Raw genomic sequence first — 26,621 nt, 5'->3', positions numbered from 1 at the left:
CAGTGTACACATATGTTTCCGCATGAGGGATGCCTTTGTGCATTTTAGTAATATCTTTTTAATTGAGTTACCTTGCTAATTAATCAAATGTTGATATTCCCACACACACCTGCACTGGAAACTAATGAAATGATTCAACTATCAGGTTGTCATGGGTTTCTCAAGGAAAGTAGACATTCAAGTGTGAATCCCTTGTTAGTCAGGAAAAGACAAAGCGTACAGTAATAAGTACAGAATGTTACGCTCAATACGTTCGACGATGACAATGTTGTATTCACAGTTGTACTTTATGTTTTTTGTACCCTCGTTTGCGACGAGAGATTAATTGATGTGCCACCATGACAGCAAATCAATCTGCCTTGTTCACTCGCTCTCATTCAGTGTTTATTTAATAAGAGTGTAATCCAGTTCTGTGTGAAATGACAGAAAATGATCTCTTTTTGTTCGGCGGCAGTGACCTTATCATTTTAACCTGTCGTATCCGGATACTCATTTTCCCACCACATTAAAAGTCAACTCACGTAACGAGGAAGCGAGGCAAATGAAATTAATTAAGTTTTCTTTTTTCCTCTACCGTGTTGATGTTTCAAATAATAGTGCATGACGAAAAAAAGGTCTGAAGGATGATAGAGGAAAGTGATCATTACACTGAAATGTAATTTGAATGCAGCATTACATAAGGATATTAGAACGTTATTAATAAGACTGATGTCACCAACATCAGATGAGGTATTAGCACATTGGTTTTAGGAAGTAAATTTTAGAATCAACCGCAAATAATATGAACCAATGATTCTTTTTTATGTGTGTGTTTCCAAGTACATTTGAAATATGCACAAGAAAAAAAGTACACTTGTTCATACAAGTGCATTCTTTAGTTTATGAGGGAGTGAAATGGTTACAGGTTTATCCTCTTTGGCAAAGACACAACTATTGACTGGGGAAGATATTTTTCTTTTTGATACGAAGCAACGTGATTCACAGTTAATGTGAATTTTAGTTTGAGAAACATTGAGATATTAGAGATGTTTGTTTGCAGTTGGAGTTTTGCTTGCTTGCACCATGAAAGTGTCAAACTATATGAGGTTTTTTTGTCTCAGCAGCAGCTGCGTCTAGTAAGTGCTGACTATGTTTACTCATCCTTGAGTGTCAAGTTGATCCTAAGTTGTTAAATTATAATTCTCTGAATCGGGTTAGAAACATTTGTCATGCCTGATGTTTACCATTTTTGGGAAATGCAGAAATTAAGTTGATGCTTTCATTTGTGAGATGTACAGAAATCTCACATTATATTATCATCATATTGTTTGTTGTAGTTGGATCCTAATTGGAACAGAAAAAAACAAAGTTAACTGCGTCACTCTCTTTACTTTTACTTACAGTACAGTCATGGAATACTTACAAGCAGCAAGGTGCTGGAGTGATGCATGATGGGATTTATGCGTTTAATGCTGTTTATCATATGATGAATTGTGGCTTTGCAGCAGGCAGGATGGGAGCTTTGCCATATTAAATGAAGAATAGCAAACATAGCGTAGCTTATCGTGTGTGTAACTCTCCAAGTTAAAGCATGTGTTTTGACAGGGAAAGAGGGAGAGAGAGAAAGATAGACACGGAGAGAAATATCCAAAGATTCAGGTCAGCTGTGAGGCCTCAGCTGGAGTGGAGGGCTACACCTGTCAGCGCCCGGGGGCCTCTCTCTCTCTCTCTCCCTCTCTCTCTCTCTCTCTCTCTCTCTCTCTCTCTCTCTCTCTCTCTCTCGTCTTTCTGTCTCTCTCTTTCTGTCCAGCTGGACGTGCAGGAGCTGCTCAACCCCCCACCCAGCCTCCACCTCCCAGATCCAGGCCAGTTCAGCTCAGCCATGCGTGGCCATCTCTGGGAATTCATTCCGGATGCTTCCTGTTCATTGCATCCATTCCTAACGCTCTTTCTCTTTCTCTGTCTTGTCACTCCAACCCCCATCTCCATGACTTTCTCTTCTGCCTGTCCCGTAAATCATCCCCATTTTCTTCATGCACACAATGAACCCTTCAAATTCTTATATAATTTAACATCTTAAGTATGCATTTTGATGTGAAATTTACCAAAGAACAAATATTGACTCATTATTGGAACCAGACTTTAAAAGTTAGATTTCACCACTCTCTTATTTAACTCTATTTTTTAACATATTCTGAGCTCTTGCTGAAACATCTGAAAACAAATCTTTCATTTTCAAAGCTTGATATCATATGTGTCACAAAACTACAATAAAATTTGGACTATCCATGTCTGACCAACATCTCAGAGCACTTTAAAAAAAAAAAAAAAATCCCTGTAGGCCACACTCTTCTTTGCTTAGATGGTAGACATATTTGAAAAATAAATAAATAATAAAAAGGTTGGCACAAATATCCAAAGTTTGCTTTTTCATTTGAAAGTTTAAGCAGGAAAAGCACAGCCTCACCACTCCTGACTCCTGCTGTGCATCAGAATCCTTCTTTCAACAAAGTCAGCAGAGACGGCAGCTGGAAGCATTAAGATGCTACTACAAGCGTGTTCTTTATTCTCATATCGTGTCGTAGCCTATTTTTTTACTAATAAAGCCTATCTTGTAAAACAATAACACTGTAGTATTTCTGCAGAGTTGACTGCTGCTAGCCATGTGCCTAAGGAGGAAAAAAAAGGGCACTTTTTCCAGTTTGGCGGATAATATTGCAATATCATTCACATCTGTCCATGCCGATGAATTTTACATTGAAATGCACATGTACAGGCAGCGCATTGTAAACATCCATCCATTAGCTTCACCACTTAACCTTTCAGAGGGTCGTGGGGGGCTGGAGCCGATCCCAACTGACGCTGGACGACAGGAGGGGTGCACCGTGTACAGGAAGCCGAGCAGTTGCCAGGCTGACACGTAGAGACATACAACCATTCACATTTACACTCACCAGTTAACTTGAATGCTTTTGGATCAGTAGGAGGAAGCTGGAGATCTTTTGGGGAAATACACTCGTAAATCTAACACCGCACAGGCTCTGAACTGTCTCGTTGTAAGGTGACCAACCTGTTCACTTGTGAGCATGATAGACAAATATGTTGCAAGAATATTCAAGTCAGGCCCTCAGATGGGGCTGAATGCTCATGTCTGATATGGTTTCTCCTACTACCTCAACTGGCAAGTGCCTTAAATCACACAAAGTATTTAACACCTGTGACACGGTGCAGAACTGAAAAGAAAAAAACAACAACTTTTAAACCCTTTTAGGTGAGACCATTAATCTTGCTATTCATCTATTCAACAATATATGCCCCCAAAAAATCAATTTCTTGAAATTCTTATGAATGCATCCATCATCCATCCATTTTCTATACCACATATGGGGGGTGGGGGGGGGGGGTGGAGCCTATCCCAGCTGACATTGAACATGAGGGTTCACCCTGGACGGGTTGCCAGTCCATTGCAGGGCCATCAGGAGCAATTAGGGGTTCAGTATCTTGCTCAAGGATACTTTGACATGGTCACCGGGGAAGTGAGGATTGAATCAGCGACCCTAGACGGCCACTCTACCTCCAAGCCATGCCGCTCCTCTGAATTCTTATGAATAGATATCAAAATCCAGTTGTTATTTTCCAACTTTAAAAAAAAAAAAAAAGTTAACAAATGTCTGTTTAGATAAGCACCAACCACTTTCAACCAATATCATGACTTGTATCGTGCTGATGGAACTTGCACTCTAAGCACCATCCACCTCTGGACCCGGGGCCTCATGTATCAACGAAGTTTACGCAAGAAAAACTTAAGTACGCAAGGATCGACGCTCACGTTCAGATGTATCAACGCGAAAAGTTCGTCGATTCTTGCGTTGTTTCACGCCAACTCTGGACATGAGGCCCCTGGACTTGGGGGGCTGGTGTGCTAGCAAGGAGGCTAGAAGCTATGGTTACTAGCATCAGTCACCAGCGCATCTTTGAGGTGTCAGAGAGGGAGGTTTCCTTGCTGCCCACAGGCCAAGTCTGGGGACGTCTGAACGATATGTAGTTACGTCAACAGAGAAAAAGAATGGCGTCAAAAAAAATTAACGCTCTGTCATTTTAGATAAATGTCACCCGTAACTGTTTTCCTTAGTGCAACAAACGCACGCAAATCACTTTGATAAGCGCACATTTTTTTGAAGTATTAAAAATGGATATCTGAAGCATTATTAATTCTATTGCTCACTTCCTCGCTGTTACCGTGGTTACGGCCGCTGCTTCAACTTGATCTAAATTCAGGAAGGTGGGATCCGTGACAGCTCCAGATTATGTGCAGGGCATTTTACAGAGGACTGCCTCACCAACATGGAGAGCAAAATGTGCTTCATTCTCTCTCACTGCTGGACACCACGATCCAATCTATGTACAGCCTGCTGTCTGGGCCACACTCAGTGTTTGTTATGACACACCCACTTTTAACCCCACTTTAATTTTTGCACTTCTATTTTGTTTCACTTTCAGTTTAGAACATATTTTAACCCATCCAACTCACTGCAAGGACAGGACGACTACAAATACCATCTGACCTGTCCACTGTTTTGTGTGCCAAAACATTGTGATTGGCCTATGTTATTTTCACCAACTATTTTACCCCAGTCGTTAGTCATGCAAAAGAAAAAAAAAGTTTCAGCCCTCATAAAATGATGGTCAGCCATTTAAGTCTTTTCTGTTTCAACTCCATAAGCATGTCACCTTCTGGAGGCACGTGCAGCAGGAACGGTACGATTTCCAAAGGAAGCACAAGGATTACTTCAGTTCTGTATGCCACCTGATTTACCATTCCTTTTAGAGCCCATTAATTTCTGCTATAAACAGAAATGCATAAAATTAGTGTGTTCTCTCTGCCTCCTTGTAACTGCAGTGAGCTGTATTTTATTTATAGCTCCACCTGCCATTCTCATAATGGCGGATGTGTAAGGGGAGAGTGGCTGCAATGAATGAAAGATAACAGTAATGGGTTTGGTTGAAAAATGATAGACAGTCAGCTGTTAAATACACTGTGGAGTATAAAAAATGGATGTGGAGGAATGCTCAATGGCTGATTCTATGTCAGATTTGATTTGAGGAAAAATGGCTCGTAAAATATATTGGTATTTTATCGTTGGACACCTTAGAGATGTCCTGGTTAAGTTTATGTTTGGGGGCGAGTCGTAAAAATCTGCCATTTAACCTCATTGAATCTTCACTGTGTCCTTCAGCAAGATGGAGAAGAGAGCTGAATAACAGTAAGCTTATTCTCCTGCCGCATTCGCACAACATCCTTTCCTACATGCTCGCTACTGAATTATTCAACTATTTGTACCTGTGAGGCAAGCAGACCCTGTTAAGGGCTGCCCCTGTATGATCTATAATTAAATATAATGCAACATGAAAGTGCATAAGACATGAGACTAGGGTTTGGACAAGTCACTCAGACTTCCTCCTTGTTATCCATTTTGTGTTGGTTCATATGCCGACTGCAGCTGTTTCACCCATTTATTTTACAAGCGTTTGAGATTGTACTTTTAAATTTTTTGCCTTTTTCCTTTGCTTGGTCTGCTACTCTGAGTCAGTAGTCTTGCATGTTTGCTATCAACAGTTGACATTTAGGGTGAGGGGATGTGGGGGTGGGGGGTGGGGGGGTTGGGGGGGGGGCAATATGATCATGTCATGTTTGATTATGCTATTATTGCCTCAGCACTCTCTAAGTAGACAGTATTACACCCAATAGCGCTCTTGTCTCTTGCAGAATGTTTGTTTTGTTCCCCCTAGCAGCTCTATCATAAATCCTTTCAAAGCTTACACTCAAAAATAATCCTGCTGTGCATTTGGAAATATGACCATCACAAAACTGTTTATAGGCTCTCTAAATTGACCATTTGGGATATATAAAACCCAGCATCCGTCCATTGTTCTCAGCAAGCATCCAAGTCTCCCGGAGGTAGATGCAGTTACCTCAACCACAACCGCACACAAATTGACATTCTTCCCAAAACTTTAGGACACAGGACACGTTTGCTTTTAGAGCACCTTTGTCTTAGACGGAGAGCAGAAGAATGTTACTAAATCACATGGTAACATATACGGTATGTGGAAATCTCAGTGACAGTTTAAGGCCGTAACCTTGCATGTTTGCTCATGCACACACACACAGAAGCACAGACACACACACACACACACACACACCACAGTGGGATCCTTGCATCTGTCCTAATGTGAACAGTAATATCTCCACCTTGCAGGCGGCTGTGGGGAGGGAAGGCTTAGTGGCTCGCTCACTTTCTTCCTTCACTGGCTGTGAAGTGGAGTCTGAGGTGTCAGGAGGGTTTTTTTCCCATCACCCTCTCTCTATGCAACTCTCTCTCTCTCTCTCTCTCTCTCTCTCTCTCTCTCTCTCTGTCGTCTCACAGCAAATACGTCATAGAGTCTGTGCTTTACAGGGAACACTGTTAAGGCCTGATAAGAAGCTGAAAGCAGATATATACATCCTAGTGTGAACTGCAGATGCACATTCAGGGGGACAGTTACACAGATCGCATACATTAAGTCTGTGGGATTTACATGTTGTATATGATACAGAGGCATTAGCATAATGTGTGTGTAAAAAACAAATTAATGGCCATCTTGCGTCTTTGCACCTAAGAGCTTGTTCGAGCATGAGATCTAGTGTTGTTTTGTTTGTTTGTTTTTTAAAAGAACAGTAACACAATTTCTAATTTTGCTTCCAGACAAACTGAACTGACACATCCGTCCCTGTTGTGCCAAAAAAATCCCCCCAAATTATTGCCCATCAACTTGCAATTCAAACAGTTTTTATTCCCTCCATGCGCTGAGAGTATTAACAGAGTTTCAAACCCTCCCACCCCAGAAAAGCTTTTACCTCTAGCCTTTATAAAGACCCAGCAATTACTCTGGTTTGCTGACACCCTGAATACCAACACAACAATGCCTCTTCTCTCTCTGCAAGATACCCCCCAAACACATCTTACTACCACCCTCCCCACCCAAACACCCTCCTCACTCCCCTTATTCTCCTCCTCAAATCCAAAGTTGCCCATGGTTGCCATGGCTACCACAGGAGTTAATAAATCCAAGTACAGAGGGACTCTTCATCCCTTGAAAATTATCAGGAGGATTTTTTTTAGGGGGGTTGGGTGGTGCACAGGGTTGTGGTGGTGGTGCTGAGAAGGGGGGGTTGGGGGTGATCTACAGGATAGAAGATGAAGGATTTGGTTGAGGGAGGAAGAGGGATAGGGTGGGTGGAAGGGAGGAAGCCTGTCCCTCTCTTCTACCGCTGAAGCAGATGGTGTGACTCTGCCATGCCACTGCGGTCGCCTTCTGAGCGCTGCTGCCATAAGGAGGCAGGTTAGAAGGAGATTTGGGGTGGCAGTGTTTGGCAAGGGCTACAAAGTGAAGATGCAGGGAGGGAGAGAGCGCTCTGTGCCTTAGGGTGACACAAAGGTAAGCTGCTGTTATGTTTCTGTCTCTGTGATTTAGGGCCTATGAGGTGCAAGGAGTGGAAAAGCGAGGTAGTTTCTGGGTTCAGGGCCTCTGAATCATGTCTTACTACGCCATGTTGTGCATTTTAGTTTTGACGAAAACCCACTTCAATAGTCAGCGATCAAGTTCTTGCATTTCTCCAGTGTTAACAAAAGATTAACATGCCTGTGCATATACAACATCTCTAACAAGAAAATGTTGGGATGAACATGTGAAAAGTGAAAAACACAAAACATTCCAAGCAAGCATCAGCTGGAAAATCAGTTCTAGGGGCTTTACAGAACTTTTTTTTGTTTTTTTTGAAGCACACAAAAAAGAACCCAAACACAAAACTTGTTCATGGTCTTTTAGTGCAGTTTTATTTTGAGAATCAAGGTTTGTTTTCCATTCTTCCTCTTGATCATCAAAGAAATAGCAAAAGTCTCCAAGGAGTGGCAACATCCCCTTTGTGACGAGGCTTTCTTAAATTTTGAGCAACGCAAAATGTTCAAAATAAAAAAGTCCTGGTCGAGGGGATTTCAACAGGTGATTAGAAATTCCTACTGCAAGATAAAAGTTCATATCATGGTACTTTATTATTAAATGTATTTTTATGCACAGTAGTAGTTATGCCTTTAATTTTGTTATTGCAAGTTTGTTTGCCACCCCCCCCCCCCTTCTTAAATAAATGTCCCCTTGGGAACTACTGAAGCTGATCTGCCTCATATTATTTTGCCATCATTCAGCTGTATGTGAAAACATAATTTGAGGCAGACCCTGACCAATCACATCTATTCTGACATCCTGCACTGGGAGATGACAGGCCCCGCTTTGATGAGAACATTGTGTACTGGCCTAAGTCTGGGCGGGTGCATGTGTGGGTGGGGTGGATGAGGGGTACAGGGTGGAGGGATGGTTTTAGTGAATGTGTGCATGTGTGCGTGCGTGTGTGTGTGTGTGTGTGTGTGTGTGTGTGTGTGTGTGTGTGTGAGATGGTGGTAGGAGGGGTGTATAGGGTCATCTGCCTGAATACTCCTGCACACATCCTGACATGCTGTCTCTGTGAGGCTCCCCTCTTGCTGTCACAGGGAACACACTCATGCACACACTAGCCCCCACATGCATTGAACCCATCTGCAGTCACACACACACACACACAAACACACACACACACACGCACACACACACTTACACTGGTTTTACAGCTCACCCTATACAACGTATACAGCAATACACTCTTAAACACACATAAATGCAGGCACAGCAGCCCCCCCCCCCCCCCCCCCCCACCTCTAATTCATGGCCTGGAAGAATGGAGCCAGTGTGTGGTGAGGCAGCCAGCAGACAAGGGCAGGGCCAGGTTTTTTGCTGGGCCATGAGTTGCTGAGTGTGTGTGTGTGTGTGTGTGTGTGTGTGTGTGTGTGTGTGTGTGTGTGTGTGTGTGTGTGTATGTGTCTGTGTCTGTGTGTGTGTTGGGGATGCAGAGGGTTTGGAAATGTGGGTAGGTTTTGGGAGGGACCCTGGGCTATATGTCTGAAAGGCATTTAAGTAAATAGACAAAGTCACAAATAGAATCAGAGCCATTCCTATTATGACAAACTGGGAGATTTGTGGTTCCAGCTATAAAGCCCTCAAACGAGTTGATCTTACAAGCCGGTTTAGGAATAAATTATTAAAATGATGGATGTTTCCATGCTAAATTTAGACACTGTCTCAAACAGCACTCAGAGGATTGAAGTGTAAGACTGCCTTTAAAATTGCTGAATGCAAAAAGAAAACTCTGTCATTGTCTGCTCACCTCTCGTCAGCTGTAAGATACTGAACTCCACATTTCTATGGAACACAGCAGGCTAATACCCAAAGGTCTATCCAAGCCTTGGGGGTATTGGGGGGTGGGGGTGGATTTATCAGGCCCAAATTTCAAGTTTGATAGGAAAAACCTCTGGACGATTGTAATGGAGATATTTGATCAGCCATAAAAAGATGATCATTTCAGTTTTAGAGGGAAAACACACTCAAAAAAAAAACCCGACCAAGTTACATTTGAGTTCTCCGCAAATCATGGTTACATGTAATCTTCACTTTTACAACACAGCCCATTGCAACAAAATTCACAAACAACGCACAAAGTTTGCCATCGACACATGCTTGTGAAATGTAACTCAGAGATGATGGTGTGTCAGCTTTTAAGCTTTTTTTTTTTTTTTTTTAAGATTTAGGTACAAAAACATCTCAAAATTGGAAGATGACGGCACTTAGCCATGTCACTGCAAAGTCCGGTGTTCAGTGGTCCCACCCATCCGCTCAATCTACGCCCTAACAGACGCTCACTATATCATCACATTACCGCCTTTGCTGTTGTCAGACATGATGACATGTTTGGTTAGCGTGTTTGAAAAATGTTGACATTATGGACTTTGCTTCAGTAGTCTAGGACATCGTCTGATATTCAGTATGTCACTTTGAGCTGCCTCAGTTGGGTGATGATTAAACATGGCGATGTCTTTGGTCATGACTTTAAATATGTCCTCCCACATCGTGCTATGACAGAGGTTCAAAGACTTGTGATCCTGCGACAGTTAATCTGACTTACGGTGTGCATCGGAATGTGGACATGCTAATTTACATGCATGCTAACTTCCCTGTTACGAAATCGAGCTATCTTAGCAAAATTAGCATCCCAAATTGTCCTTGTTTTGTTGCGCAAGGGTTTGATTTTAGCTTCGTGGGTGATGTCATCGTTGAGGCAATTGGACACATTCAGATGATGCGAATGAAGCTGTTTATGAAACTGCGTATGGACTGTCCATGTATCCTGCGATTCAGTGGGTGCCTCATTGCACAGTGAGGCATGCAACGAGCTTAGAAGATTGCAAAAAAATCTCTCAGTCTGTTGGAGGCTTAAAATGCATGGAGCAATTGTCTGCCTGTTGGGTGCATGTATACAAGGGGTCATTTGTCTTTAAATTTGTCTTTGGGTGTAACATGGATTTAATGACAGTGCTGTTTCTCATTACCTTTTAAACTACGCCCGCAACTCAGGGTATTGCAAGATGTGGCAAGTTGGAGAAAATTACTTGCTGAGCAAACAACTTGTTTTCGTTTTTTTTTCCGTGAATGACCCAACTTCATTTTAAAATAAACACATCAGTGGGTCCACAATTGGGTGTAAGAACATTGGCTATTTAACTGTGGCCATTCTTCTGTATTGGATAAGAAAATGTCAACTGTATCAGTCAGAAAGTCACAAAGACACCTGTGCAGTGCCATGTGCCACATTGTGTAGTGTTGAAGATTGTTGCCTGTATGTGATTTACTGAAATGTATAATGGCAATTTTTTCTGACTGTACCGATAAAAGTAAGTGTTTCTATAATCCTACAAACTTTGCCGGAGAATATAAGGCAATTTAATTTTGGATAAACTATGCCTTTAAATGTTCAATTTTTCTTTCTGTAATTTGTGAAAGTACTTTAAAGTCAGCTTCTTAACCTGTCATAGCTTTGCTGATGCGCCAATATTTTACTTATGATTAAGATTATGAAACTAAATCTGACTTTACTGTGTCAGTTTTTCTTTTAACTTTAAAGCTGAAGGGATTTATAGTGAGTGAGCAGGTAGAATGTTAACATTTAGTGCTCTAGGACACTTCAGCAGGACTCTCTGCTGCTGATTCCTGGCACAGCGCCCAAATATGATGCTTCAATAACAGCATTATCACTCTAACTCTCCATGTGGTTTTTATCTGACTGGCCTGCGTCGACCAACCGTGGAGATCTCAAATTCAGTTTGCTGTAACTTTCCGCAACTGGACTGACACTGACTCATTTACATCTAAATGTACCAGGAATTACGTTTTCCACTCATACACGTGCGCTATAGAAAAAGCAGTTTATCACTCTTGAATGCAATGCAAAACTTCAATATTCGTGTGGCTGGTTCTAATTTAAGGAAAACTAGAAATAACACACTGGGTTGTACGTCTCCGCTGCGTGTTTCTGTGACAGCGACCTTTGATCACCAAAAGCCTTTCAGTTCATCCTTGAGTCCCAGTGGACATGTCAGGCAAATTTGAAGCAATTTCTACAAAGCATTTCAGGGATTTTGCGTTCATAAGAATGGGACGTACATACCTATCATTCATAAATGTAACCTGGATTATATCACCTTGGGTCTGGCATAAATAAAACCCTATCATACCACAGGCACTGATTTAACCATTTCCATGTTTGTACACACTTATGTACTGTATGTCGCTTAAGTGTACGCATTTGCTGGATAATTCTCACTTTGCACTGATCAGAAGAACAACCTTTCTTATTCGTGCAGCTCATGTTGCATTTCCTCATTGTCTGTGTCCTCATCATTACAAGTATGAGATTTATACTTAATACTGAAGACACACAGAGTCAGTGAAAGGCCCCCATGTCCTCAAACACCACGATTGTCAACTTCTACCAACTATTTGGAGAATGACATTTTTTTTTCTTTTTTCAAACTGTGAATACCACCCCTCCCATGTGGCATTATGCCACTGGAACGGTTTGCTATATGAATGGATTTGACAGAAGTCCAACATTTCAAGTGAAGCCCATTACTGGGCTTCAGTGTATTTTCGCTAATCTATATACTTCATAGGTTTTATGTCTTTGAATATACACCTTTGTAAGAAGGCTGCTGTCAAATGAATTTGAACTGCCATTTTCAATCATCCATTATTCTGCCATTATGCCTCATCGTTTCTCTCACTGATCTTTGCTTTCCTTTCTTTTCACTCATCATTTTCATTTCGGAGAAGCAGATGTGAATGAGTGGTTGTGGTTGAAAGTGTGTGCATGTGGGAGACAGAAAGAGAGAGAGAGAGAGAGAGAGAGAGAGAGAGAGAGAGAGAGAGAGAGAGAGAGAAGTTAACCAGCTAGCCCTCTCGTTTGAAACCCAGAGGGCCTGGGCTGACTCCAGTCTCCAACATAGCCACCATAAATCAGTGGGAAAAAGAGCTAAGTTAATTGCACAGGCATTTATGAAAGAGAAAGCCTTGATTTACTCCAAATGCTTTACATCTCCCCTGTGAATGTGAGGATGGGAGTGGAACGAGGGAGAAGGAGGAAGGCTACGGTGGTGGAGACGAGGATAGAACATAAAGGGTGCGAACAAAGTTCACTTGCAGCATATTAGATAAGCCGATTGGTAAACTAGATTGTGGACAGATATGCATCTACCGCCTAGGGAATAATTATTAAAACTTGATAGAAGTCAGGAAGACTTTGGTTTAGAAGGTCATTTTTCATTACGGGTTCAAAAAGATGAAGCACAAAGAAAAAAAATCATATTTTTGCATAATGTAAATCCTGTAAAACACAAGATTTAGAATAAAATCCTTAACAAAAGTAAATACAATATATCTTGAACTTTAGCTTTTGAAAAGTTTACATTTTAATCACTCAAGGAAAATTGCAACCCCAGAGGCTGAAAGCATCAACTTGACATTTCTGAGGTTTTGTTCAGTTTGGACCTGTTAAAATTACTCCTGCATTTCAGGAATGTGCATTGCACAGCTTTGTCCCATATACTTACTGGTACTTTTTTTCTCCCTTTCACATATTAGCAACAATAACCTATCTGAACATTACAGTTTTAGTTCTGGACTAAGTCTGGAACCTTAGTTTATATTTTGGATGACTCTTTAGTTTTAATGTAGGCGTTGTTCCTTGTTCTCTTTTTTGTGTCTCCAGTTTGAGTTCTCCTGGTCTTTTGATCCAACCCTTTGTGTATTTTTGTTTTATTTCCTGTCATTTCAGTTTCCCGCACATCTTACAACATCGCTGACAGGAACATTAAACCTATGTTTCAATACATGTGTTATTATATTTGAAAGGATCCTTTTTTTTTTTGTAGAAGGGTAGAATTTATGTTTACCACTTCAAGAGAAATCCATCACTTTTACATATAAAGGTCAATTCACATGCCAGCCAATGAAAGAAATGAATAATGTTGTCTTGCTTCCGAGAAAAACAACTCGGAAAACTGATTTTTGATCTGAGAGACCAGATTATAAACATGGTGTGCAGAGTTTAGAGATGATATTTAAAGGACAGTAAAAAAAAGCTACTAACTTTGCATTATGGGACATGTAGGATCAGGTGTACTTCAAGCTTGACTTCTGTAATTTTGAATACATCTTTGCAAGCCTCTAAATAAATGGGAGCGCAGTATGAGATCACCAGATTACTCATTGAGTACAGCAAATTAAATCTGAAATCCATTCTGATGCTTTCCGAACTGAAAACTTGCAAAGGACAACACCTTCGAAAACTCTACCACCAACTTATGTGAATGAACATTTATGTGTAAACATCTGCACCAAACTTAGTACACACACCTGCTTTAAAATGGAAACTATTCTTCTCTAGAAGTTTGAGTTTTGCCTCCCACAAGACAGTATGGGTTGCATCACGACAGAAGGGCGGGGGAAAACTTGAGGGAAAAAAAGAATGAATTTATTCCATTTTTGTCTAGGCATAGACAAGAGACATAACAGACGGATTCCTTTGTATGTGTTGAAGCAAAAAATAAATAAAAAGAAAGAAATTTCACAACAGAAATGGTGACAGGAGAAACTCAAGTAACTCCAACTGGAACAGTGGACTTGATTATTTTTTGCAGTAAATCCAGCTCATTTTTGCACAAAATTGGCAAGATACCCACACGGGTCATCTGCAGTGCATATAAACTGTGGTGTGTAGACAGGATTACCAGCCAGACACGATACTGTCATTTCAAATTATATTAGACATTTCTGTTTTCGTGAGACGACCAGAAACCATCAAGCTGCTATGACCTCCACAAAGAAACTGCAGTGAGGAGGAGTGCTCATGCTTGCTGAACATCCGTTTTATCAGCGAAGAACCAGATTAGAACGTAACCCAACTTTGCCCCTTTACTCCACATTAGCAGCATCAGCTACAGTCTCTGGCTCACTAGCTTCTTTCCTGTTCGATGATGCTATCAAGGTTTCGGCTGGCTTGTTAGCAGCTGCATACAGTGTGCACACGCACGCACACACACACAAAGTGAACAAAGAGGTGGAAGTGGTAAGAAACCGTTGAAGACGTGGTTTTGTAGGTAGGCGTATGTGGCTGATGATGGGAAACATTCGTTACAGAAGGGTAGAGGAGCTGGAGCCAATACATAGGAAGACAACGTGATGGAGAAATAAGAAAGGCATCAGAGGTGTTGGGCAAGACAAAGGAAGGAGAGTTAAGGAGTGAAAAAAGACCTTACTCTTATTCTGCTTTACCTCGTGACTATACAGTCAGTGACAATTACTTATTTTAGTTTCATTATCAGATTAATTGTACAACTTGTGTATAAAATGTCAATCATTTCCCTAAACTGAAGCATTTAAGAAATCTTTAAGGCTGGAAAAACAAAACAAAACAACAAAAAAAAGCTTTTCCTGATTTCACCTCTTTTTGCTTCTTCTTTGTTGTTGTTGAAACTCAGCGTTTAGGGAAAGTGCTTGATTTAGCCTTTATTTAACCAGGAAGTAGCATGAGCTCCATGAGCTCTTTTTCAAGCAACACCACACTTAAAACAACAACACCATACAAACATAAATCAAGAACAACCATAGCTAGACAAGAAGGAGAAAGGACAAAAAGGAGATAAAAGGAAACGCTGTAGCCAATGGGTTGCATCAACTAAACCTAGTCAATATATCAGAAAAATGATAGGATGCTTAAAAAAATGCGTTTTTTTTTTGTTTAAGTCCTACTGTACATGTCAATTTAAAAGCACTCTGACGCTTTGGGCAATATTACCTCGCAGTTGGATGGGATGTTTCAAACCTTCTTTCCTGTTAAGACTGTATTTCAAAGATTGTATCTCTGCTTTAAGAGTGTATAACATTATACAAATATCATATTTTGAATGACGTACTGATTAAAAATAAAGGAAGCAGGGTTGCAGAAGCAACTTTTAGATATTTTAGTGTTTTTGCTTTAAAGTACATCAGTAAACTGCATTTTTACATTTCTTTAAAAATGTGTATTTACCTTTGTAAAAGTATTCCAAGTGTCGTAAAAGAGTAGTTGCCTAAAAGTGGCCAAAGAACACTAGAGGTTGAAGCTAGAAGTGTTGTGGTGACGAATCATGTGTCTGTGGTGTAGATCCTTCATAGCATTCATTGTACATATATATATATATATATATATACATATAAATACAAATATATATACATATATATATATACATATATATGTATGTATATCTTCACACACACATATGTATGTGTGTATGTATATGTAATTCCACATCAACTCTACAAAGCCACTTAAGATGCATTCTACAGTCCATTTTAGGCATTTGAATGCATAACGTAATAACTTTCATTCTAAGCTCTTGCCTCCAATCATTGTATACAGCCAATCACAGTGAGTGGTAGTTGTCACTTTCTTGCTGTGGTGGATATCTCTTTGTGGAAGAACTCTACAAATGCCTATTTTATACGGTGCTGTGACCTCAATAGGGAATCTGCAATCCTCCCTCCTCTGCTAAGCACTCCGTGTTCTCAGGTGCTTGAATCCCTTTAGTTTTACTCTGGAGGGGATTTGAACAGCATGAATATGGATGTGATGATGATGAACTCGATGATGAAGGTAGTTTGGTCTTCCTTCAGATAAGCGCTAATCGCATTTGGAGACCGTGGCGGCAGAGCTAGGTGTAAAGTTGGCCAACGGCATTATGCGGCTGGGGGGTGCAGGGTATGAAGTGCTTTTGTGCGAGTGTGTGTTGAAGGGTTAGGGAATCACTCAGTGCAGCCTGAAACATTTAACCTGAAAGCAAGCAGATCTCTGTGAGGGTGGGTGGGGTGGAGGGTGTTATCAGAACACACATAATCCTAAACTAAGGATTGATCTCTTCACTCCTCCCTTCTTTACTCCTTTCTTCTCCCGCTCCTGTGTTCCTTCCTTCCTTCCTTCCCTCCTTCCTCCTCCCTTCACTCTTTGATTCCACTGAATGCCGCCTGACGCTGACAAGGCAGCAGAATGAGGGGTTTATAATTAACCCAGTTATGCTTATTCATATTCAAATTTCACATCTAATCTCATCACAAATTTCCAACAAGGAAACAGGATTGGTTTGTCCATTTGTATCAGATGGTGTGATGGGGTCATATCACCGTAAACCACATCACACCTGGTACTTTTCATTCTTTTTTGGCAATGTGCGTTTTACCCATAGGCCAAAAGGTCCCAATAAGGTACAGCAATAAAACTCTGAAGTCCATATTGGGATGTCCACTTTTTGGCCAGTTAATCTTAAATATAACACAACACATCACAACAAAAATAACACTTGCTATTGTGTATGTTTAAGCCTGCATAATTTCAGTCCAAGGATAGATGGAAGATATCAAGCACTGATATCTGCAGATGAACAGAGGCCAACTGCAGTTCCTCAAATGACCACTTGAGGCTCCCTTAAATATCCACAGTCTCCAACTTTAAATTACTTCAGAAACATGGTACAAGATGCATTTGAGTTGTGTTGATAGCTTCCCCTAAATTCCTGCATACTTGAGGATGCAGCCTCTTGCAGTAGCTGGTGGGAGTGTCACCACTATTCACATAAGCCACTAGCTATCTGCACCTGAGCTAAACCTAGTGACCGCAAATGACCTCTCGGTAAAGCTTTTTCTCTTTTTTACATAGTTTTTCATGTTGTTACTGGAGAAATAAAATGGACAGGAAATTAAACTGAAAGATTCTCATGTAAGCCTGTGCTACAGAATTTTGTTTTTTTGGGAGAGAAATTCTTGCGCTATGGGTGACAGCACTAGTTAGCAGTCAGGAACAACTTTCCACCTAGTCATTATATGCTCATATCTGCTGCTATATGTCCTAAGTTGAAAAGGTGAACACTTTACGTGCTTCATATTGAAAACAAACCTCTCATTTTTGATTCAACAGTTACAGTCACAGTTATGTCAAGTCCACGCAGCATCAGATTCAGCTCATAAGTTGCACTGGCAGACGAAAAGTCACGCTAGCCAGCAGCATAATGTATTTTTAATGTGTCCTTTTTCATTGGGCAAAATATTGTGCTTATGGATAATGTCTCTTAATTCAAACAAAACAGGCCCTTTTGGATTTTGTAAGATTTATTGTCAAAACTCTATTATTTATTTCTTTTTATAGTGTTGATACAACACACGAGCATTTGCAAATTTAAAAAAAATTACAGTACATCATTGACAATCAGAAAAAACTACTAAGCTACAAAAAAAACCTCCTGGGTTTTAATACTTACTTACTGAAATGTTTGGAAGATTTAACACCAGGAATACGACCAAAGTAGCGGCTCACACTACAGTTATATATGAAAATAAATCCAATTATATCTGTAATTCAAAATGAATAAGTAGAGGAAAAAGTCCCTTACCTAATTATGCAGCGACTGCAGTTTTTACATCAAGTACTCTGAAACTCACGACAGGAAATCTTTCCAGGATGTCTGAACAAAGGATTTTCTTTGATGAATGTATACTGTTTCTCTTCTTCCACTAACATCTGTTATTCTGACAGAGTAGAGGACTCGTCTGAGATGACTCTCACAGAAAACTCTATTTAGAAATGTTGTTCTTTCAGATGATTCACAGAACATTTCACCAAGTTCTCTGTCTTTTCTTATGAATGAGAATGAGGAAGAATATTTGTCATGTAGCCTGTTAATACTGTAATAGACCTCCAATGAGGCTATTTTTCTTTTGCGTTCCTTTGAAATGTATCAACACTGTGAAAGCAGGGGGAAGACCTCATGCAGCGATGTATTTAGTGTCATTCATCTGGATGTGAAAGAGAGAGCGTGTACGCGTCTCCAGTGTGACGATGCCAGAGAACCACTTCCAGCTCTGTTCTGACTAATGAAAGGACAGACAAACCTACGCCGGTTATTATTCTGTCCTTATTTCACAGAGAAATTAATAAATTAAAAAGGGAGGGGGGTTGGAAATGAATAAACTCATGCAGATTTTATTGCTAAGAGAGAGGGGGACAATAAAGTAAAAGAAGACTAATGAAGAATGATACATTTCTGAGAGGTTCCCACACCTTATTGTTTGTGCTACAAACTGAGCATATCTTTTCAAAGTTTAGACAGGCCATGAAGCTTAAATCCTGCTCCCAGGCAGTTTTGATTTTGTCAAGAGGGGCATGTCTTAGATAAGGGATATTAAACCTTTGTGTGATGGGTGTAAACAAAGAACGGCCTCAGCAGTGTTCATATCAGGTCCCTGAGGGAAGTTTGGTATCTGACAATGGAGGAAGTGTATGGTTTGAAGATACCAGAAAAAAAATATTTGGATGGTGTAATTTAAAAAAAAAAAAAAAAAAAGTTGTTCACATTATATCAAGATGTTATCAATAAAAATGTAATTGAAGCATTGCAATGCATCATTTGTGCCCTTCATGAAATGCAAAATTGAGCAAAGAAGGTTGGAAGAGACGTAACTTCAGAGAGAAAAAACATGAAAATATACTGTCTTTGTTCAGCTGATAACCGGGTTATCACTTGATTTACTTAGTGGAGGAGGGAGTCAAGCAGTGCTGAAATGGGAATTATTCAACTCTATTACCCAGCGCGATGTGCGGTCAGCTTTGGTATCACCGTGTGACTGAAAGTAAGGCAGCATAAACCCTCCAACTGCTAAAAGCAGAAATTACGCAGTGTCATCCCACCGTCACTTTGAGATATTTGAGGATGGACGTTTCTTCTTTAGTGTACTTGCCCCTCCACGTTGAGGAAAAATGTAACTGAAAAAGAATATAAGACTTTAATGAGAACATTAATTTTAACAGAGGTAATACAGCCCAGCAAGGATGAAGATTGGGGTGAACACTTATATATTTAAAAAAAATGCTGCTCTTCTCTTTCACCAGTGATACTAAGAAAGATAAATGGTTTTATTTCATGATACTAAAGGAGAACTGCTGTGTGTACCTCCCTATTCACTTAGAACCTTTTACTCTTCACAATGGCTGAAGCATGTGAGTCATAGAGGGAAGGAAGTTTTCCTGCTTCACACAAATAACAAGGCATCATCACCAAAGAAAGATACTTTATGGTCATTTTTCTCCGCAAAAATTAGTTTCAAGGGCTTTGGTGTTAGATTTCTTCCCCTTTTTTGGGTCTGGTTCTAGTCATCCATGTCCAAATGGTCAATGCTTACATAAGTTGTCAATTAAAAACATCTTGATCATATTGTCAATTCATCATAGATGGAAATATTCACATCACTCGTGGTTGGCAACAACTGTTTGAAATTTAAGTGATTCATCAGTTTATGCTGTTCAGCATTTGAGCAGAAGGCCTCAATATGACCTACGTGGATTAATGAGAACATTTGCCATCGCAGTCAACATTTACTCTAAAAGGCTTTTTCAGGTTCGCTTCCTGACAAAATCAGATGAATACAAATTATGATTTCGGAGTAACACACACTTTTTGAATAACATGTACAAATCAGTACTAAAATAATGTTGACAAAGTTTCATATTTCACCATGTCATGTTGGTTCTTGTCATAAATGTCAAAAATAAAATACATAACCACGACACAGAGCATCCTGCAAACTATATGTAACTATCTTCTATCGCTTCCTTGTAAAACCAAGACATTACTTTTTGGTCATGTAGTATTCAGCATGTGCTGAGTCATTAACAGTTGCTGCAAAGTGCTGTGGCTGTTCTGCAAAATGGCTCTAACTGTTCTTCTGAAATGAACACATTGTCAAAACTAAGAGGTGACGCCATGAACTCTGAAGGCTGTTACTGCATGATTTAAGTCTCAATACACAGTGGGTGGAGGACTTAGAAAAATACGTTTTAAGTAAAATTATATAAAATGCTTGTACTCACTGAATCACATGCTGTTGCAAGCCTCATGAACCATGCTGAGGCCAGCGGCCACAGCACAAAGCTTAAAAAAAAAACAACTGAATTCAACATAATTTCTAACTTATATAATTGTGTCCCACTTTATTTCTGGTCTACTTAACAGCGCATTGGTCAGAAAATCACTGAAATAAAACCATATCAGCACAAACACCCCCCCCGCCCACTTCATCTTTAACAATTTACCATATTCCGTGCTGATATCAGGCCTATTTATCCTGCACAGGGACGACTCCTCTCTGAGGCAGGGGTTGTGTCACAAGGATGCACTGAAGCTTGCTTGACGTGTGTGTATATATATATATATATATATATATATATATATATATATATATATATATATATGAAAAAAAAAACCTTGCTGCTGCTTTACTCACCTCAGGGTGTGTGGTGCATCCATGGCGTATGGCCTACATGCTCGCTCAAGCATAAGCCGATATACCCTCTGCCTCCCTGGCGCTGCAACTCAGAATTTGTCATTTATCTCAGATGGGTTTTTATGATTCCCTTAGAAAATTCCACATGTTTTTAGAAACATAGTGGCAATATCAAGATATTTCAACAAATTCCATGTATTACTGTTAACCACAGTGCCTTTGTTTTTTTTTTGTTTTTTGATGAGGCTCTTAATGTAGACTCTCCAACTCTAAACACAACAACTTCTGAGGACTGCGTCAGCGACCAGAGCTGCTAGAGCTGCACATTCTTGGTGAGAATCAAATGCTTTAAATGAGACAGGAGCAAATAAGATGGACGAGAAAGGTGGGCTTCAGGAAGACGCGTGAGACATGAATTATTTCTCAAAGAGTCTGCTGGCTATGAATAAGATTTGTTTTGCCTCAATAACCGAGATAGATTACTTTATTAGATTGTCGTTTTTCACTATTTGTTTTCTGCACTGAGATTACATTGTCAATGGAGACACAAAATATTTAACAAGGAATACAGTTTTAAATTATCTTTATGATACCCAGAGGAATATTTTAATGCTTTCTAACATTCTTCTCTTTCTTAATCTCCCTATTTGCAGGATTACTGAATTATGACCTGCTTCTCCTACCCATATTTTTTAAAGATAAATGCTGTGAGATCTGAGATCCGAAAAAAATAATCCTGTACGGTTCAAAAAAAAAAATGCCAAAACACATTTAATATTATAATTTTGTCATTAGATTCTCAGAGATTAGGGGTGATTTAAGACAAAAGATAAGTGCAGTGTGAGGAAGACCAAATTATTATCATACGTTTGAATGTCCATTTTATTATCTTTTAATGACATGACAAATAAGGGAGGTTCATCACAAAAACAAGTTAGAAGTGGCGATCATGTGACAAGCCACATCAAAAAAATCTTTCAGGTATAAATGAGGAACATACATACACCCATATTATATAAGAGGACACGTTTTGGAGGATTTTGGGCCATTTTCATGTATAGTTGAAAGGCTCCATGAACTTGCATGTTGTTTAACATCTTGACAAATATGCAATTACCTGGTACATGAACTGTTTCACCTGTTCCATCACTCATCCCGAGGCTCTCACCACTGGGGTTCCAGTGATAAGTCTTACAGAGGAGGATGTTGTTATTCTCTCTCTCCCTGACCAATCTTTTTCCACCTTTCCCATTATTGATTTTTTTTCCTTTTCAATAATTTTCGTACAGCCCCGCCTGACATTTTCTTCAAGTGCATGCTGCGTTGTTTTTGCAAGAATTTCACATCATCCACTAAATATGATTTCCAAGCTATGCTAAAAGTGTTATTGCACTCACAAGGTTATATGTTTAATAGCCTTAACAATAAATATTCCAACTGTTGTCACCTGGCAAAGCTTATCCTACATCCTTATTAGTTAAGGGGCATATGATGTGGTTCCTTTACAGCAAGCACTCCCTAGTCATGTGTTCCTGTGGGATATGACCTACAGGAGGACTTAGCACTGGTGGCAGGAGATAGGCCATGGGTATTTTCGTCTCGGTGTGTTATTCCATATAATTGTCAGGATGACATTGTTTGTGCTTTTCAAGTCTGTTAACTCACTGTAATTGTTTCGTGACGTATCGATGCGAGATTTAGGCCCTGAAGTTACACAAAAGGAAGAAAGGTTATGGTTTGTGCTCAAATAACCTCTTTTGTTAAGACTACGTCCTCAGTAATGTTAGATGACCTTTGCTGTTATTGATGTGATTAAGATTCAACAAATCTGATCACGTTTTTCTTAAAAACGCCTCTCATGGTTGCATGCAGGAAATGAGATCTCCTGTGGCAAGGTCCTGCGTTATTATCAGCCTCCTTGCTCTTCCAGACTTTGTCACTATAAATGGATGTCATCTGATTTGATCCTTTGCTGTGGTCATAATTACTACAGCTGCTAAGGGCATCTGTCAAATATTGGCACTTGCATTTATGACCTATCTTGTCATTTTTCTTCAGAGGACAGTCCCTTGATTTCTCTAACCCGTGTTATTTATTGGATTTTCATGTAGAGACAAACACAATTTGAGCGATTGTTAGCTGAACCATAGTCTGTCACAATATTCAGTATTTGTTCTTGTTTGAAACAGCATGATGAAAACCCCACAGACAGAAGCCACCTTATGACTTGGTCAGTGCCAGCTTAAATTTTGTTCACCCACTGACTGACAGCAACAACATTTCATGGTTGCGAGGCATTCATTCTGAGTGCTTCATCTCAAGCTTGACCTATCACAGCATCCCCCATAAAGTGTTTACTGTCTTGATCTTTCAAGTCATCTGTGGATTTTGACTTTAGATATTTGTTCATGCTGATTTTCCAACTGCCAGTCACTAGAAAATGGTAGACTAACTCTTGCAGTTAGTTGGGTAATACCAATTGATTGAGGTCAGCAGTGTGACATGATAGTGTCCTTGAACAAGAGATTATCAACGTATTCTCATGAAACATATGTATGATATACCACGAGATGTTATGCACAATGTGCACCATCTTGTGAATGTACAGAAACACTAGTAGAAGTGGGCCATATCTTAAGAGAAGATCTCTCACCACAGTTAACACCTTTGCTAACGGATATCCAATGTGTGAGACCAGTGTTTAAGTGTGTTCTGTTTAGGCAAAAAAACAACAACAACAAAAAAAACCCACTTCTGTTTCAGTGCAAGATCGTGGTTTGGAGAAAATTTAAATAAATAATAATAATGATATAGATTCAGATGTAGGATTATTAATTGGTTGTGTCTCCAGAACAACAGCTGCAAAGGTCCACACATCTCACTAAAAAGTTGTTGTTTTTTTCTTCTTCTCTAGAACAATGTTCCAAATCCCCCGACACCTCACTCAAAACTAAGTTTTGTCACATGAGCAACAGTTGCAAATTGCCAGACATCTTACTCAAAACACCCAGTTTCATTCTCAGAAATGTAGCTTAAAAGTGCTGGGTTGTCCCCTCAACAACTTCAACATAACCTGTTGTCTCGCTCCAGGCTCACAGTTACCTGGTAAAATGCATTTTCATAGGTACTGACAGGGAGACAGAATGAGAACAGCCGACACCACTATTAGGTCGGTGTAAATCGGAGCACACGAGGTGCACATGAACAGTATGAGTGTGAGGTTAATCATTTTTTGTATGACGCCAAATAGTTTGATGCATGATGTTACTGCGGTAGCGCACCATCTGGCCTAATTACACTCATGCTTTAACAACATGACAAAGTCTTGACCCTTGTGTAACATTAGCTTCCAGGCTTTGAAGACTCCTGAGTGTTGGTGGTCAGGCTTGTTTTAACAGACTGCTTAGTAACTGTTATGGTGCTGTTGGACCACACTTAATGAAGTCACGTAAGGCAACGCTTGTCGCTGAATCTCCCCTTGTGCTGAATTGTTGATGTGGCATTTATAAAAGGGAATTGTTGATCCTTATATTTGCCAATTGCACAGTCCCTTTTCATCCAAACGTTTTGACCTGTGTGTGTCATATTTGTGATTCATACCGGAGGCTTCCTGATTACAGATTCATTTTCAGGCAGCCCGTCAGATCTCCTGTACATGGATCACAGGATAATTGGGTACTGCCAATTATTTTGATGCATCGCATGTGATGAGGAGGATGTTGATTCTGCTTCTCTCGCTGCTGCGAATCAATACACTCTGGTCATTATAAGAATTCTGCATGTACTCCTGCATGACAAAAACAGTTCAAACACACCAGGGAAAGGGTAAGAGAGTGTGAGAGTGGAAGGAAGGAATGGAGGAAGGATTTGGAATGTATGTACGTTAGATAAAATGTTTGTACTTGATGGATTAGAGAAATATTTTCAGGGAGTATTAACACTTGTCACTGTGACAAGAAAATGACATTTTGTGATTTAAAAATATATCTATATATTTTATGAACTGGGCGGCCAACATTTGAACCGCAGAGACCACAATAATGCAATTAGTGGTGAAGATGGGTGACGCTGAGCCTTCAGTCAGTATTAGAGGAGACATCTCATGTGTTCCCGCCACAATGGAAAAAATAAGCATCTAATTCTTCAGTCCTGATGCATTACACAAGATATTTTTGTAACTGGCTGTGTTTGTCATAATTTTAACTATAGTGCAAATTTAAAAGTAACACGTCATCAGTTCGTACTGATCTCATGACAAATATTTTCTGTGGGACACAGCAGTTGCAGAATATGCATTCACACTTGACTTACATGAAAGGAAACATGTTCTTAATGCATACATTAACATTACACAACCTTTGCCTTTCGCTCTTGATATGAATGCATAACCCAGTATTTCTGTCCATCAGCACGCTGCACATGAAGGATACTGACTTGTCTTCTCATTATCATATATATTTCCTCCTTTCTATTGTGAATCTGTTGACAGTTCACTATTTGTTGACAGTCACTCGCAAATTTTCAAATCAAAACATTCAGATACAACATTTTTTTAATCCTCCTGTCGTGTTCTGGTCAAATTCAAGGTGTGTTTTCTTTCTGATAAATGTTCGTTTAATTTGAATGTTAGCACGTTCCACTAATCCATACATTTTTCAATGATATACACAACTTTTCATGCAACTTTGGTCCTTGCACAGACTTAGTTCAACCTTAACACAATAACCAACAAAATTCCGTACTGTTTTGTGAGGCTCTACATCCTCAAATAAATTCAGTATAATTCAGCAGTCCTTTGTTGAATCCTTCTTCAGGCGGATTATGATCTGCTTTTACTCATGTTTGATAGAGCTGAGATATATTGAGTTTGGAAGCTGTAGCTTATGGTGCTGTTGAGCTACTGGGTTTATACCAAGAAAATGTCCCTAATATTTTGGCCCTCCTAAGGTGTAGCTAATAAATTAGCGAGCGAGTGTGTGCTCCTAAGCACAGATATATTGGACATTTTATGGTGGACTTATTGGGTGTAAGTGGAACGATGCCAGCTACTAAAACATTATGCGCTAAGAAGATTGTCAATGTGAGAAACAAACAAGATTTCTTGGCGAAAACCCAAACCTTGTTATAGCTTTATAGAAACATCAAATGAAATTCTTAGCATGCTGGGGAAGGCTCCAGCCACAGAAAATGTATGGAATTCATTTTAAGTCTTAGCCCGGTTTCCACCCAAGCTGGGTTGTGCCTGGTCTTTCCAGATGTTCAATTGAAGCCTCTTCAGTTCCCATGTAAAGTTTTTCATTTGAGTCGACAGTTTCAGGCAGTGGGAGTGAGTTAAGAAAAAAAAATGCCTACACATGAAGACTCTATCAAAGCAGCCAGACTAGATATAGCACAACGCCTCTGGGATGATCGCTGTCTGAATTAGATAGAGGTACATTTTCTAAAAACTTGCAGCCTAATTCCAAACCAGTCCCTCAGCCACCATTTCAGAGCTTACATTTGATTCGATATAGCTGTTGTTGTTGTTTTTTTTAAAAAAAGGCTAGAAAGAGATGGAAGAACAAAACCAGTTAAGCAAGAGTATAAAGAAAATAAACAGTGGATTTAGCTCATCTAAACCCCACCTCTGCAAAGCAATTGGAAGTCAACAAGACCCAAGGGAAAAGGGTCTAGGGATTCATTTGGATGTTGGCCCACACTACCTTTGTATCTTGTTGGCAGGGAGAAGTTGCCCTCTGGCTATGAGGCAAAACCACTGTTGCCTTTCCTTTGAGATGCTGGCAGTTGCTGCTGTCTATTTGTGAGGGTATGGGAGC

The 26,621-nt window shown here is 39.9% G+C and overlaps 1 long non-coding RNA gene across 2 annotated transcripts in view; it reads left to right on the top strand.

Annotated features, from left to right (window-relative positions):
• The first annotated feature begins 7,310 nt into the window (after window positions 1-7,310).
• LOC147249695 (uncharacterized) overlaps window positions 7,311-26,621 on the top strand; it is a 38,720-nt gene continuing 19,409 nt past the window's right edge. For both annotated transcript variants that reach the window (XR_015119330.1, XR_015119329.1), the window contains exon 1: window positions 7,311-7,458. This is a non-coding gene — a long non-coding RNA (uncharacterized LOC147249695). The remainder of the gene's footprint in view (window positions 7,459-26,621) is intronic.

This window comes from Aulostomus chinensis, chromosome 14, assembly GCF_037954235.1.
Source record: "Aulostomus chinensis isolate RoL2024-O1b breed Wild chromosome 14, RoL_Achi_v1.0, whole genome shotgun sequence".
Classification (NCBI taxonomy): domain Eukaryota; kingdom Metazoa; phylum Chordata; class Actinopteri; order Syngnathiformes; family Aulostomidae; genus Aulostomus; species Aulostomus chinensis.
This window is presented reverse-complemented; position numbering and strand designations above follow the sequence as displayed.